The sequence below is a fragment of the Polypterus senegalus genome, chromosome 4, assembly GCF_016835505.1.
Source record: "Polypterus senegalus isolate Bchr_013 chromosome 4, ASM1683550v1, whole genome shotgun sequence".
NCBI lineage: Eukaryota > Metazoa > Chordata > Cladistia > Polypteriformes > Polypteridae > Polypterus > Polypterus senegalus.
The window spans coordinates 188,392,810-188,408,098 of record NC_053157.1 but is presented as its reverse complement, the minus strand read 5'-3'; the positions used below and the strand labels follow the sequence as shown (position 1 = coordinate 188,408,098).

General features: G+C 37.1%; 1 protein-coding gene across 1 annotated transcript in view; it reads left to right on the top strand.

Annotated features, from left to right (window-relative positions):
- The first annotated feature begins 10,890 nt into the window (after positions 1 to 10,890).
- st3gal5 (ST3 beta-galactoside alpha-2,3-sialyltransferase 5) overlaps positions 10,891 to 15,289 on the top strand; it is a 78,764-nt gene continuing 74,365 nt past the window's right edge. The window contains exon 1 of the mRNA XM_039751785.1: positions 10,891 to 11,008. The gene's annotated coding sequence lies outside the window, so the exon portion shown is untranslated. The remainder of the gene's footprint in view (positions 11,009 to 15,289) is intronic.

Below are 15,289 nucleotides of genomic sequence, written 5' to 3'. Positions count from 1 at the left end.
ACCCAGCATCAAAGCAATGCTACTGTTCCTGTGTGGTTACACCTTATTTTCCTGACGTGGCTTTATAAATACACTGAAACTAACCGCATATTGTTTATTAGTGTACCGCATCTGATTGTAATTAACTTGCAACAATATAATGGTCCAGGCCATAGTAGCCATAGTATTCCAAATACCATAACTGCTTTAGCGTTGTTACTCTCACTGCACCTTCTTCTTCTTCTTCTTCTTCTTTCAGCTCCTCCCGTTAGGAGTTGCCACAGCGAATCATCTTTTTCCATATTACTCTCACTGCACCACTCAGAGTATTTATATCACTGTATCTGAGTGTGAATCACAGCAGCAGCTGATCGGAAAGAGAATTATCGGTATACAGCTTCAAGGACACACTGTCTCAGCCACGGGAAAACGTTTCAAAGCCTTTCCTGTATGGACCTCGCAGTTCAGAAACAGTTACATCCCAAGAACTTTAAATGCACTTAATCAATTGCTTCTTGTAGAACTATTAGTACTTATAAGTACAATCACCCCACTGTAAACCTGCACTACAGTTATAATATCACACAACCTGAGCCACTTTATAAAGCGCGTATTTACATATGATGACGATATCATTTTTAAGGTAATATGCAGCAAAATATGTTTATTATATTATACAGATAAAACTTTAACTTCATTTAAGTAATCTATATTCTTCACTGGGAGTGTCGTGAAGGATAGAATAATTAAACATGTACTACGAAGATATTTCAATGTTCCTTAAAAGTTTTGAAGAATCGGCGCTTTAAGCTTACAGATGGCTTAACTTCTATTACAGAGCTGATTGTGTGGTGATTGGGTATTTGGGGAAAGAAAAGCAAGGACTGTAGTGGCGGCTACGCCAATATATATTGAATATAAAACAGAAAGAGAAAATACCAACACAGCTAAAAATGCAGCGACAAATTTCGGCAAAGGTTAAATGCTTGTGTCCTGAGCACAAGGCGGCTATGCAGTGTCTACAACGGACGAGGCCATCCACCGTGCATAAGCTGCCTTACTGACATTGGCGGGAAGGACCCACCGATTCTTCCTCTGCCCAGTGCCACCACAAGCCTAGAGCCGCCCCTGGGTACTGCTGCAATAAATTATTTCATCGAAGGTCGCACACAATCACTGCACTGTGAAACTCATGTTTAATAATGTGCTTTAACTCCTATCATCATAAAAATTATATCACGTATTCATCTCAGTCTTTTAGTTATTCAGAGAGCTGTAATATCACGAATGTAATGGATTCTGTGTCCTGTTGGAGGAAGAGAGCCGGTTTAAGAAGCAAGTAGTGATTCACACACATAGAGCACATAGAAGATCAAATACAAAACAAAGCATTTAACGTGCTAATTTAATTACGATGTGATTTGAGAAACTGGTTAATTAAACAATTTTAAGATGATGTTTATAATGTTCTACTTTAATGACAAAATTTACTACGTGATTAAAGTGGAAATTTCGAGATTGAAGTTGACATTTCGTGCTTTTTCCCCACTGTGTGCCTTTTTTTCTCTGTACCCTAATAAACTTTCATATGACACTCAGACAGTGGGCTACAACTCGCCTTTTCACGGCGACTTTGATATGTGACTTCATTTTTATTTCCGGCACTGTGCGATTTTGTGAACGTGAGCTTTCAAGTTTCTCCAACACACTATGTCACTCGATCAACTTCCTTTTTTTGATTATACCATGGTTTAATTAAACAAATAGTATGTTTTTCCTTTGCCTCCACTTGGTATTCGCTGAAATTCTTATATTTTCCCCCGTGCTTTTCCCATTGTCTTTTCACAAAAGGCTAAGCTTAAGGGCGATTTATATCGATTTGCATATTCAAAGAGGCGTAATTCTGGGAGGAGTTGGGGTGTTACATAAAGCGTGTGCACGAGCGTTACTTTTCACGCTGATCGGGATTTATGTAGCGGAAGAACGTGGAAGTTAGAGTACGCACAGATTCCTGCATCTGGATTTTTCTGTGCGTAAACACATTTCGGCTTTTTTGCTTACGCCATGTTATAGTGTGAGTTCTACGCACGGCGTTATACATGAGGCCCCAGGGCCTGAAAATAGTTTGAAACTTCCAATTGTGGGTTTGATTCCCTCGACAACATTCACCCTTTGCCATGTACCTTGTGACTTTAACCTACCTATGTCTACCTGTCTGGTCTGGAGTCTTGTTGTAGAATTCAAACATATTAGAAAGAAACTCATCCTCTGCCATTTTTTATTTTTGAGTCAGTAATCAGGTAGGAGAAAGCTTGTCCATCTGTGTCATTTATTTACTCTTGCAGCACCATGCTGAAGAGGGAGCATCCATCACAGCAGTCTGTTACAGAATGGTCAGAGAAATAAAGGCAGAGTTCTATTTCATAAACAACTGAATCTGCATAACAATGCTGAATTAATGCTTACATATCATACTCTGATTGATTAAAAGACACAAGGTGCTTTAGTATAGAGCACAAGCAACCTAATATAAAAGTCTTTCTCTATTATATCCTTGTTCTTCAAAATCTCTTGAATACAACTCTTATTCTGTTATGAAAACTATATATGTGCCAACTAGCAAATCTTACTAATTTCTTGAACCATCCACCTGGAACATTCTTCTTGTTTGCTTGACCATTTCAACAGTCTCTTCTTGACATTTGAAAACAAATGTTTATATATTTCAATATGCACTTCAAACCAAACATTTAACCACTATTGCCTCAAAATTATTCTCTCTCTCCTCCAATGCCACCTATGAGATACATACTGTCTCTCTCTCTATAGGACACCTGGGACAGGTCCGCCAATTCTATGTTATAACACAGGCCAGCCAACACCTCTTCTAGTTCAGTGCCCCTGAATTTGAGTGCTGGATCAACTGAAATTTCCTCCAGATGTAGCTTTCAAGGAAGACTGACTCCTACAAGCCATCCTCCAAAAAGTCCAACATCTAACAGGACTTGCATTGCACTGGCCTCACTTTTAAAATTTGTCTTAGGATTACTAAACCGCGTAACTCTTTTTATTAAATTTAAATAATTTAACTTAAATTATTCAAATTAATAAATTAAATGAATAAAATAAATAATGTAGTTGTTTACACTTTTTGGCTCCACCAGCTCCAGTAACACTTTCCCCCTTGACTGCCTGTTTTATGTCTTTCTTTGAAGTTATTAAAGTTTTTTCCCTGTCTGTTATTTTAACTTTGTACCCCACTTATTACTTCTTTACTTTGAAGCTCTCTATTTACTCCTTATGAATTCCTTCCTATTAATAAACCCTTATGTTGTCACTTTTCTGACTGCTAAGAACTGTTCTATCAAGTAAACTTTTCTACACACTACCTCCTTCTGGCTACTTATATCAGCAGTTCTCACTAAGGAATTGCTGTTACTTTAAACTATTCAAGGCTGCAACATCAGTTATTTACTTAGAGACTTGCTAATTTCAGTTACCTTCTCCTGCCTTCCTTGCCGATGTTAGTTTTGAGTACAAGTAATAAGAACAAGTACAAGTAACAAGTGACTTTCCAAATTCTTCCCCAAACACTCAGCTACTTTTGCTCCTGTGCAGGTGAAAAAAAGCAAAAATAAAAGCCTTCTAAGGGGAAAAAACCTTTAACAATTTTCTCACAGCTCCTCAGAAGCAACCAAAAAATAAGGTCCTTAGGAGCAAATATTTGAAGAGTGACAAGTTTCGATTTGCATACAGTTTTGCAAGAGTTAAAATGTATTTCTTAACAGATTTCACAATATTGAAACGAAGCTGTCCATGCAGGCCTTTTCCATTACTGATTTCCAGACGAATATGTCCTTGTGTAATTGCAACAAAGGTACATTTCAAAAATAAGCAATATTATAGCCTGTAAGAAAATCGACTCCAGACAGTCACAATGGTTTGGGGCATCCACCTGTATAATATATTCCTGGCTGCAAAAGGTTTGAAAAAAAGGCTTGCAATGTTTACAAAACAGAGTCCAAAACAGAAATGATCAAGTGGAGATAAGATGGTAGTTTGAAAGGTTTGGAGAGGAAATTAGGTAAGGTGACCACCCATCCCCATTTTCCGGGGACAGTCCCCTTTTTCAGACAACTGTCCCCACTCAGAAACATGTCCCCGTTGTGTCCCCGGTTTAAGATTTTGCCCCCGGTTTCAGCTGGTTCACTTTGTTGAATGTATCTCATTACCACGATAATTTGAAATCGGCGCACATGCACGGTGTTTTGATGGAGGTTATGCTTTACTGCATCCTGCAACCATAGCGAAAAATCACGTGATAAACTTTCGCTTTGTACTCTGTAGTGTTTAGAGTCCCTACTCGTGATCTGTAGATTCTAAGAGAGGCACACCGTGCTCTGCCTCTGCCTGTGGCTGTGTCTACGTGTGGCTTGCTTCTGGATGCGAGAGCAGCATGCTGGCTCTTTTCTTCCACTTGTTGTTTCTGCATTTTGGCATGGTGATCCCTGTGATTCAACATGAGTGTTAAAAGGAAGTGTCACTTCAATGATGGGCTTTAGCGTGAATTTTCGTATTTGCGTCCGACCCCGGATGCTTCTGTTGTTATCTGCAGCGTGTGCGACTCAAAGTTTTCCATCGGTGGTGGTGGGAGAACTCACAGAACATGAGAGGAGAGAAAGGCACAAATTAGCTTTGCGAAGTCGAGCATCTCCAAAAGTAGTGACTCAATTTTTTCGAAGAGTAGAACCATCAGATGCAGAGTACCAGCTGGCAATTCATGAATGTATGTTCGCGTTCCACACAGTGAACCATAATCACAGTTTCCGATCCACAGACTGTACAAGTAGTTTGCAAAAAAAAAAAAAAAATAGTGACAAAAGATTAGCCTGTGCCAGAACAAAATGTGAGGCTATAATTACAAACTTGTTTTTTCCATGGGACGAGAAGAACTTTTGAACGAAGTTAAGGATGTGAACTACATAAGCATTTGTGTTGTTGTTTTGAAACATAAAAACACTAAACTTTTGCCAATCATGATCAGGTACTTTAAATACGACTCACCTGAAATTGTGAAAAACAAGTTACAAGACTTTGTCGAGTTGCCGGGGGAAACTGCAGAAAGTATTTCAGAAGGTGTGATGGAAGTGCTTAAAAAACACGAACTGCAAAACAAAGTTGTTGCCCTTTCTGCGGACAATACAAACACAAATTTCAGCGGACTTTTGAAAAGAGGCAAAGAAAATGTATTCACAAAAATGAAGTCTCACTTGCAGAGAGAAATTATTGGAGTGGGCTGCAATGCCCATAATTCACAATTGTGCACAATCTGCCTTTGATACACTGCCCATAGATGCTGAAGGTCTTGTCCAGAAAACTTTTAGGTATTTCCACATTTACACTGTACGTGTGGAGAAACTGAAAGAGTTTTGTGATTTTGTTAACGAAGAGTATCACAACATTTTGGGATGGAAAGAAATATTCCCACACTTGAAAGAACAAGTTTTGCCACATAGCAACATAGAAAACGTAATTCAACTTGCATTTTGTTTGCCAGCCAGCAATGCGACAGTGGAAAGAACTTTCAGCCACATGAACTTTTTCTGGACGCCAGAGAAATCGAAAATGAAAGTGCATACAATGCGGTCCTTGCTGACAGCTAAAGTAAACTTCTCAATGTCTTGCGAAGAATTCTTCCAGAAGCTCTGTCAGTCAGAAAACAAGGGGATACTGTAAAAGATTCATTTCTCTGAAATGTACATTGCGGAAGGACAATCCAATCAGAACACACAATAAAAGAATGAGCCTGTACTGCGTGGGAAGGTAAGACGTGGATTTCTATCCACTTTAATAAAAAATGCTATGGTTTAATTAACATTAAAATTAAAGGATGCTTACGTGTTTTGGACGCATCACGGTGTCAATTTCGACATTTTTGAAAATACCAGGAAAAAAACACGTAAATTATATCAGTAAACGGAATTGTAAATTTAATGTCCATACAAAATTTTTGTTTCTTGAACTGATGCAGACTATACAAAATGTATTTATGATTTACAAAATTGTCCACATTTCCAGTCCTTGCACGATCTTGCGTTAAATCTTGCTTGTTCGTCTACGATAGCACGTCGTAATCAAACTGCATTTTCACAACCAGGCATGAATTCTTCTCGAGACGTACAGTATGTAGTCTACACTAGCACACACCCATGTCCCTGGATTGGCCCAAAAAATTCTGTTCACCTTAAATTAGGTCATCCATGTCGAAACCGAAAGTGAAGTCTTCGGGGACCGGATGTGATGTCGTCAGTGGTGCCGGAACTAGAAGTGACATCATCAGTGGTGCTGGAAGACCTGAGGGGATTTTGCCGAGAATGGTCTCCAAGAGACTGAGAGAGACAGTCTGTACACTCTGCCACTCCCTGGTCTGGCATAGTATTACCGTTATGTAAGCCCATTAGCTGCCTCCTAATCGCACATGTGTGACAAGCCAAACAGCTGGAAATTATCCAAAATTAACCAAAAAAGAACACACAAACAATCTAAGGAGTCAAATTACTTCATTTAAATGCTTACAAATGTTTCTCAAAGCACTCACATGCTGTTTGAATATTTCCCTAATTTTGTATTTTACCCTAGAGAGTGTGCTGCTTCCCTTATTTATAGAAACCTTTGTTCCCACATGAGGTAGAGGTTATAAAGGGGTTAATATCTTATTCTCACAGGAGGTTCAGAGAGTCAGCAGTCACTCTTATCATATAGCTGCACATCACAAACTGTGAGCTGGGGGCTAGGAAGCCGCCCACAGTAATTACATAATGGCAGGAAGAGACATGTAAGGTTTTACTGCCAGAGTCATCACAAACCATCTCTAAACTTATATGGAAAATGTACTAGTTCGATTAGAGGGCTGTCCGCAACCTGTCTACTATTATTCTTGCCTTCATTCAGTCAGAAAAAACCCAAACTAAAACGGCACTTACAAGAGTCCAATACAAAAATGGAGCATGACTGCCTGTGCACTATGATCTCTGGGGCACATCTGGTAGTTCACAGGTGAGTGTAATGCAGATAGGGTGCCACATTTGAGGTCATGGTGTTCTCCTGAAAAATTGTGGCTTGTTCTCTGCAGATATAGGGATAGCATCTGCTGCAGATTGATGGGTTCAAGTATATTCTGGTTCTGTTTATAGGTAAAGGTAGAGGTATCTACCTTTGACTATAAAAATGGGAAAGCAGCTACAGTTCTATGGATATTTTACCACACTAAGCTTTTGACTACATTGCCTTCCTTACCTTTGATCACATATTCTGGGTACTGAAAAAGGAACAAGACTGCAAGTATAAGCAACTAAAATATAATTCATGTGCTCTTTCTGAAAGGATCCAGACATGGTCCAATGGAAAAAGACTCAGTGGTAGACCTAGAAAACTATGGAGAGAATAAATACTATATCTTGACTGGCCTGGAAATATCTGGCAAATCTCCAGGAGAAGGTAAACAAATTAGTAAGAATAACTTGATGTGCTTAGCTCAGCTTTTGTCCCCACAAGTTCAATAAAGAAAAGTAAAGTGAAAATGAATGAACAAATTAATGATAGCTTATTATGCTATGTAAATTGGTAAAAATCTGTGTGGTTTGTGTGATTCCTTGTATAATAGTTGTTTGGCAAAGAACTATTTCTTCCTGGGAAGGGCTTTTAGTATGTGAAATTGGTTCTTTGGGTTTTGAAAAAGTTCCAAATATATGGACAAAACAGAATTTTTAAATGTATAGTAGACTACCTATCATGATATTAACAGATCAAGAAAACCTGAACTTCATCTGTGTTATTGTACACAGAAAGAGTCCTTTTAAAATCAGGAACCAGCCGGTGTTTTACAAATCAGTTGTCACCTTTCTGTTGTTATTTACAGAACCTATTTCTGACCTAAATAAATAAAAGGTGTTTCTTTAATCTTTAACCACATTGGCACCTTTAATTTTAAAGATTATGGTACCTATATTTTACGTAGTAAATAACAGATATGTTCTCAAGATAATTAAATTTGCCTGAAACTCTTTTAAAATTAGTATTAAACCACATAGTACATACCGCATATTGGCATAAAAATAACAAATGAAAGAGGGCTATTGAGCATATCCAAATCAATTGTGGAGACTGGCCCCAGGATCTTATCCAACATTTTATTGAAAGTGAACAAACCAACATCTTTAGCTGCATGGTTGTTTAACCTATTAAAGCCTACATAACTATTTTTTTTTAATTTTATAAAAACTTTCCTGCGGTGGGTTGGCACCCTGCCCGGGATTGGTTCCTGCCTTGTGCCCTGTGTTGGCTGGGATTGGCTCCAGCAGACCCCCGTGACCCTGTATTCAGATTCAGCGGGTAAGAAAATGGATGGATGGATGGATAAAAACTTTCACTTACAGTATTTTGTCATTATATCTCTTGGTCTGTATTTTTCTGTCTAATTAAAAAGGCTGTAGGATTAACTTTGTCAATACCCTACAAAGGCTTGAGTTCATCTACTCTGATGTCTTGATTAAGTGTGAGTAAAATTTATAAGTAACACAAAACTGACCCTCTCTGCATGAGTATGTCATCTGATGGACTGTACAGGATTGGCTTCTGCCTTGAACCTAATGCTGTAGGCATCACCAATCCAAAAACTGGATATTGGATTGATGCAAAAAAAAGTTTTTCTTAAAATTATTTTATTTAAAAATATTTTCTTGGCAGAAAGCCACTATGTGAATATGGACAAAACAATAGAAACTCCTAACACTACATTATATTTCAACGACCTAATAACTTGTAGGGCTATTTTTTTCTTTCAGAACAAGTCCCATCCTTCTTGAAATGCTGTCATAGAAGTACTTAACTATTTTTATAGGATTTTCACCATTCTTTAAGGTGAAGAGCCTCCAGTTTTTTGATGTTGAAGGTTGTGAAAACGTACTTTCAACTCTGTGCTGCAGAAAGTCCCAAAAAGGCAAAATAATGTTTAGAGTCAGTGACTGGAGAGGCACACTTAAATTATCCTAACATTGTGTGTGAAGACTTATCATCCTGGTTATAGGGATTACATTGTGAAGGAAAGATGTACAGTATAAGATACTCCTGGTCCAAATTGTATTATGTAATATCTGCTGTTAAATTCTGCTCTGTACTTGTAATATTTCTATTTTACTGTTATACTGTATTGAGGATTACTTGTGTTTTGTTCAGTGTATTGTATTGTATTGACCCTTTCCCTTTGACACCCACTGCACACCCAACCAGCCTGGAAAGGGGTCTCTCTTTGAACTGCCTTTCCTAAGGTTTCTTGCATTTTTTTTCCCTACAAGGGTTTTTTAAGGGAGTTTTTCCTAGTCTTCTTAGAGAGTAAAGGCTGGGGGGCTTTTAAAAGGCATGGCCTGTTAAAGCCCATTGTGGTACTTCTTGTGTGATTTTGGGCTATACAAAAATAAATTGTCTTGTATTTGTATTGTATTGTCTTGTGCAAAGGCTAGACATTGCTTGGCCATTATATGACAATACAAAGCAATTATCAGACTAAATTATTTCCATGAGATACAGTATGTACCTACACCTTTATGAATCCCACACTGTATTTAACATTTTGTAACAGACATGTTGGACTGAAAGATTTGGATTTCTTCAAATAAAAACTCAACCAGATAAAAGAGATAAGGTGAAAGGTTCATTATTAGCACGTTTTTTTTTCTGTTGCTCAGAAATCCAGTATTTATGCTCCTTGCACCAGACAAGGTATCTCTGTGAGATAGCACTGAATGCAAGTGATTTTTAAATGGCAACCCTGCAAGTTTTGGGCAACTTGTGATTTTTTTTTTGGCAGTTTGTGTTGAGATTGGGTCACACTAAGCGGATGCTGAATCAGTCCTGTGGAATTGTAGGGGCTGTGGTTTTGTGGCATTTAGCCACTACCCTTTGAAGTGTCTATTTATCCACGGCAATGAGCTTCAGCTGGCAACTATTTCTTTTTAGCAGTGCAGCTTGCATTGTGTGGCTTACAGGGTTCTAATTTTTTGTTTGCTTTAACACAAGAAATATTTTTGTAGTTTCCAAGAATGATGCACCTGCAAATAACTACAGTATCCGGCCTGTCTGGAACTTGCAGTTGCATCATGTTGCTTTGAAATCTCACATAACATTAATTCTCGGACCTCTTTTATAGCTGACATGTACACTGCTCATCATACTGGTGACTTACCATTGCAGCTGCATTTGTAGCTGGGAGTGTGTTAATGTTAAATTCGTTTTCATTTAGTATTTCAGAGATTTTTTTTCTCCACTTCTGTAATTTCAAGCTTGTTTAAAGCACTAAACATTACAATTGTATGGTATTATTTATGGTTCTGTATGCTTGTTTGCAAGTGTTCATTCAGTTTTACATCATCTCAATTTTCCAAAGGCAACCTGCGCCTGCTACAGTTTTGATGTCTTCTTCTTAAACTTGTGTTAATAAATTAAGACACGTAATTTATTTTAATTTCTTTTACAGAACGGTGTCATTTTAAAGCCTGTTAATACTGACATTCCAAACTTAACCTGCCTGTCTCTGTACACCTCAAACCATCTAAAATCATAAGATACTGCACGTACGTTAGACTTTTTTCTCATGGTTGACATCGAATTAAAATGAACAAGAAAATCCCTTCAGGCCAATCCATTTTTATAATTACCTCGACATTTTACAAAGACACACTATTTTTAAAGCAGTTAACGGATTCACTATAGGGTAACTGTCGCCTGTAATTATGTGTTCGTACGCACATCACCCAGTTGTCGGACAGAGCCTGTAACTGCTTCAGTAATTTGCTTGTTCGCCTGTCAAGCAAGCGAGTTCATCCAATCAAAAATGTAATGGGAGGGTGCTGTAATACAGTATAAGCCGGACTCCCGAAAATAGTCTTTTTGTTAACTGTGAGCCGGGGGTTTACTTGATGAGTAATATGTGGAGGTACAACTTATTGTGGTTTCCTTACAACGAAAGCTAAAGGTATGCGAAGTTATTTAATTCTTTTATATGTCCGTCTGATTTTAAGAGTGTTTTGACTCATGGTATGTTATATAAAGAAAGGCATTCCAGGGACTTGGAGGACGTGCTTTCTTCGGGTTAAAACAAATAAATCGCATGGAAAGGATTATTTTATTCTTGCGAAAGGGTTAAGTGTGCTTTGTGTCTCTGTAGCCGATAGGTGTATTTATGTACCCGCGTTTTCGTTATTTTGTTTAATTTACACATCGATTCTCTGCGGATGGTAATGCGCTCCACTGGTCACTGACAATGTTTGCTTCTCCTGGCCAGCCTACAGAAAGAAAGCGCAACGTTTTGAACTTTTGTTTTTTATTGGCATTTCCAACGCAGGATACGACTGGCAAATGTCTTTTAAACAGACCTTTTTCTTTTATACGTAACCGTGGAAAGCCATCGTCTTAGCCCGGTGGGAGTCATTGAGAACTCGGGTTGAATGACGAACCTTAGAACCGCTACACTTACTACCTTTGCGGGGTTGCAGAAGATGGGAGGCCTGCTGCCCACAAGAAGTGGATTTGTTACGAGTTTTTATAAATAACATTCATTCCATAAGCTCACGCTACGTATTTTTGATGGGTCGCGGTGGATGGGAGGCAGAGAGACACATTTATCAGTCTTCTTATTGTGTTTCGGTCAGGGCTGAATGGTTTTTGAAGCGTTGTGTGAACGTCAATGCACTGCTCGTTACTAAGAATTATTTCCTTCAGGTTAGCGTTACGCGGAGACGACGATACGATATAACATCACAGCAGTAAACCTTTAGCATTCAAGAGGGAGCCCCAAATATTTGTGAAAATAAGCAGAAGGCGCCCGTTTTCGTATGAACCTCCACGATCTCCGCGCATCAATACTATTTATGTTTAATGTAGCACCTTTAATAACATGTTCTTGGAAACAGAATATGTAAACTAAATGTTAATCAATTTATTGTCTATATCCTTATATAAACAAGAAACAAAAGTACCGTGAAATTTAGAAAGAATAGAAATTTACCTGCTACTGAATAAATAAATTAATAAATAACATGTAGGATTCTAGGTATATTTTCTGCATTACTAGTGGAATTGTTTAATTTTTTTTGAAGGATATTTTTTTTGTACTGAATGACTGATGCTTTACATTTTCCAATTGTTCAGTATATTTAATTGTGCTACTTTTCCTGTCTACTCCATATATAAACAATCTAATGCTTTTATTATATGAAGTTCTTTAGAACCTTGTGCACAGATGATCAAATGTTATCACTTTTCGGCATTTCTGTGAAGCCGAACATTGTACTTTGGCTGAAGCAAACTCTAGCCACTTGCTTGACTTGAATGTGCTTTCACTTAAGTTAATATTTCTCTTTATTAGTAAAATTCTGTGAGGTGTTTTAGCATTGTATTCCCCAGGTTAGATGTTAAGTATATAAATTTGAAGACCACTGCTTGTTTGCCTTTTGCTTTTGATACAGAATGCCACATGAAAACAAATTCACTCCCCAAAGTTTTATTTAATCTAGTGTTGTACATATACTACATAGTCTAATAAGTTCCATTTCGTTAAAAATAAACATTAACAATTTGCCAGATTTAGTTTTTTATTTTTAAGATTTGATTGGTTGAGGCAAATTGTCAATCCGACAGAAGAAAAGATTAAATGGTCTTACATTTTTAAATACCATTTTTAATAATTCATTAATAATAACCAACAGTTAAAGTGGTGATCAGAATGTTCATATTTTTTAGTTATTTTTTTTATATAATCTTTTGAGGGTGGCAGAAATTAATTTTCATGTGTTAAAGGATGGTGAAGGTCATATGAGTGATTGGAGCATGGATAAAGAAATCGGTGTCACTGCAAAGGTGTGCAAAGATTTTTCTGTGCTCTGTATATACAGTATGTGGTAATGGGTTTAAGGATCCAGTAATCTTTCAGGTTCATTAAAGGGTCTGCGTTGCATGCTTTCACATTCATTTAGGGAAAGACTTGTGAGTAACACATGGTTTATCCTCACTATATAAAATGGAGTTGTAGTAAATACCAAATTAACTGCAGTAATTATTGGTTGGCATTGGGTGGAGCAGGTCAAACAAAGCAGAGTAGTACTTTAATCAGGTTCTGCCTCAGTGCCTCAGATTTTGAAGTCAACTCACTCCTGTCATTATGAATTGCTGCTGCATGTGCATTCCATGTTTCTTGCTTTGGTGTATATTGTTATAGTAGTGCAGTTTTGTTGTGTGCTGGCACATGTTGGGGGTATCTATATAATGTAAAGTCAAGTGGTATTGCAAAAAAGGCATCTTCCTAACCTGGTTATCCTGGGCAGGGCCCACAGGCAACTGGAGCCTGTCCTAGCATGAAACTTAATTTCTGTATTAGCTAATGTATTCATCCAAATAACACATGTAACCATTGATGCATTTGCTGCACTATAGCCAACCTACATCAGCTTCTTTGGCCACAGATCTTTCATGGCTGTTAAAGAAACATTTTGTGATACTTAGCAATGAAAAGTAAGCCCATGTTATCTTATTTTACTCAAAATGTTTCTGCGCAGCACGCAAAATGTTATCTTTTTAGGTGGTTCAGCTTAAAAATACTGATGCTAAGAGGAATGAAGTTGGATCTTAATTTGTTATAGATCTTTATACAACTCTTGACATTTCTTTCTGTGTCAATCAGAACACAGGCTTCATTGATGAAATTTAATGCATTATGCAACCTAAACTGTATAGGTTAGTTTCAGAAATCATGTGACAAATGAGAATGAACCCTTCTCACAGAAGGAATGGGTGGTGCTGAGAGAAAGGGCCTAAATTGCTTTCCATTAATGGTAATTTTCGTCAAAAGCAAAGCAATGTTAAAAACAGTTTGCCAAGACATTAGACAGTTAGGCCATTGTCTTGGTAGGAATATTCAAGCACAGTTTTCAGTTTGTTAATATTTAACTGTGCTTTTCAATTAGCGCAGTTAGTTGTTTTGAGAATATGAGTCATTAATGAAAATTATAACAAAAAATGATAGAATCTGAAACAAGCTTGGAACCCTTGTGGAACTAAAATACTTTTTTTTGCTTGCTTTATGTGCAGATCTGGATTTTGAAAAATAAAAATTAAAGTATTACAAGTGTGTTTATTTTAGTACATTTACTTACCTGGAGTAAGGGTTGGTCAATAAAACAAATTGAAGAATTAATATATTCCTTGTTAATGGTACTCTTCAAGTAGGTAATTTCAGATTAAGTGTTTTGTAGAACAGTCTTGAGGGCAGCACATGACTGAATTTTAATCTTATTCCTAGCTGTATTCTGAAGGTTTCATCTATCTCCTGCACATTTACATACAGAACAAACTTCACTCCTACCAGCTATTGCTTGTAGCACCAAAATTATATTTCTTGCCCCAAAATAACAAGTTGGGTCTCACCTCCTGGAAAAACATAATCTTTGTGATTGTCAATCAAGTACTGTGTACATTTAGAATAAACTGTGCCAAAGAACCATTGTATTACTGAATAGCCTGACAAATTAAAATAATAACCGTTGTCACTTTCTTGTTTGCCGTGAATGTTGGCTTAGTTTATCTTTTTGCAATGATGCATGATGAGTGATATTTACTTTAAATGTTTCTAACAACAAGCAAATCACTCATAATTGACATTGTAAAATAAACACCTGTCTTTTTATTTTTGTTATTGTTAATAGGTTTATTTTTATACAATAATTTTTTAATTATGAACTCGTTCATTCTTGACAATGTTCTTTCAAACCTACCTTTTTTCTAATTTAGGCACTGTCAGTGTCCTCATTGATTGCTGTGATTTGGTACATTGGCTAAGACAGTTTAATAGATAATCTTGTATTTTTGCAGTAAATTCACAGACCATCCCCTGACCTGCAGCACCAAAATTACATCAAAAGGTTAAATTGGTTTACATCTGGCCTCTAGATAAGGTAGCATGCACAAATGGCTGACAGAATTTCTTGTTAGCTGTATTTTGAGCAAAACCTTACCATAAGCAAATCTCAACCAAACACCTGAACAACTAATTTACCATACAGTGGTGTGAAAAACTATTTGCCCCCTTCCTGATTTCTTATTCTTTTGCATGTTTGTCACACAAAATGTTTCTGATCATCAAACACATTTAACCATTAGTCAAATATAACACAAGTAAACACAAAATGCAGTTTTTAAATGATCGTTTTATTATTTAGGAGAAAAAATCCAAACCTACATGGCCCTGTGTGAAAAAATAATT